Source organism: Trypanosoma cruzi, assembly GCF_000209065.1.
Source record: "Trypanosoma cruzi strain CL Brener chromosome Unknown tcruzi_1047053429661, whole genome shotgun sequence".
In the NCBI taxonomy this organism is placed as follows: domain Eukaryota; phylum Euglenozoa; class Kinetoplastea; order Trypanosomatida; family Trypanosomatidae; genus Trypanosoma; species Trypanosoma cruzi.
This window is the reverse complement of record NW_907671.1, coordinates 1-1013: the sequence shown is the minus strand read 5'-3', so window position 1 is coordinate 1013 and position 1013 is coordinate 1. Positions and strand designations below refer to the sequence as shown.

Sequence of the window (1013 nt, the reverse complement as noted above, 5' to 3'; positions counted from 1 at the left end):
GTGAAGCCGTCGCAGATGGACGTTGACACAGCAATGAAAACAGCGTTATTTCACGCCCCGTCTGATCGTCGCACCGAGCCTCCCTCTCTTTCACCCTCTCCCCTCTGCCTTCATTACGCGATCCTGTCACCTCGGGGGCGCTCTCTCAGTGGGCGTACGGCCTCGAGACGGCATGCGCGTGGCTGTCGCGGCCTCGCTGTCCCTTCTGGGGGCGTGCGTTGGACGCGTTCCGCTGCGTGTGTGTGCACGGGGGTCGGAGAGCAAGGGCGCGCGCGGTGTGACGCTCGGCGCCCTGTGCGCCTGATGCTCCGCCGCGTGACTATCCCGTTATGCATATCCTGTGTGCGCTCTAGCTCCATCGGGGCCCTGACGAGTCAGCAACAAACCATGCATTACACATTTTGCGCAGAATGCCCCCTTCCCGCGAAAGCTCTTTTTTGTAGTGCGCTCGTCGCTAAACCAACAGACGCGGTGCACGAAACTGGAGAGCAAGAGATGTCCACGACCCCCCGCCTCGGTGTGTGTGTATATATATATATATATATATACATGCACATGCACATGGCTGCAGCTTTGGGATTCCTGGAGACGGATCTGGATATGATGATTGACGTAACATCACAGACTTTGACGAACCCGTGAGCAAGAAACACTGTCGCCCCAGTCTGACCGCGACCCCGACGCCTCCTCCCTCCCTGCCCTGGCGCATGTGCATGGCGATGTGATCGACAACCAGGCCGATGTGAAGCCGTCGCAGATGGACGTTGACACAGCAATGAAAACAGCGTTATTTCACGCCCCGTCTGATCGTCGCACCGAGCCTCCCTCTCTTTCACCCTCTCCCCTCTGCCTTCATTACGCGATCCTGTCACCTCGGGGGCGCTCTCTCAGTGGGCGTACGGCCTCGAGACGGCATGCGCGTGGCTGTCGCGGCCTCGCTGTCCCTTCAGGGGGCGTGCGTTGGACGCGTTCCGCTGCGTGTGTGTGCACGGGGTCGGAGAGCAAGGCGCGCG

The 1013-nt window shown here is 60.4% G+C and overlaps 4 non-coding genes across 4 annotated transcripts, besides 1 other annotated feature; all 4 read left to right on the top strand.

Annotated features, from left to right (window-relative positions):
* The first annotated feature begins 3 nt into the window (after window positions 1-3).
* On the top strand, window positions 4-68 carry Tc00.1047053429661.40. The gene has a single exon (XR_008254316.1). It is a non-coding gene; the product is annotated as a C/D small nucleolar RNA (snoRNA), TB11C2C2, 5' partial (small nucleolar RNA).
* A 360-nt stretch (window positions 69-428) lies between these two features.
* Tc00.1047053429661.30 lies at window positions 429-496 on the top strand. Its single transcript, XR_008254315.1, has one exon. It is a non-coding gene; the product is annotated as an H/ACA snoRNA, TC11C2H1 (small nucleolar RNA).
* Window positions 497-526: 30 nt separating this feature from the next.
* Window positions 527-551: a microsatellite.
* Window positions 552-600: 49 nt separating this feature from the next.
* On the top strand, window positions 601-669 carry Tc00.1047053429661.20. The gene has a single exon (XR_008254314.1). It is a non-coding gene; the product is annotated as a C/D small nucleolar RNA (snoRNA), TB11C2C1 (small nucleolar RNA).
* Window positions 670-718: 49 nt separating this feature from the next.
* On the top strand, window positions 719-810 carry Tc00.1047053429661.10. Its single transcript, XR_008254313.1, has one exon. It is a non-coding gene; the product is annotated as a C/D small nucleolar RNA (snoRNA), TB11C2C2 (small nucleolar RNA).
* The last annotated feature ends 203 nt before the right edge of the window (window positions 811-1013 follow it).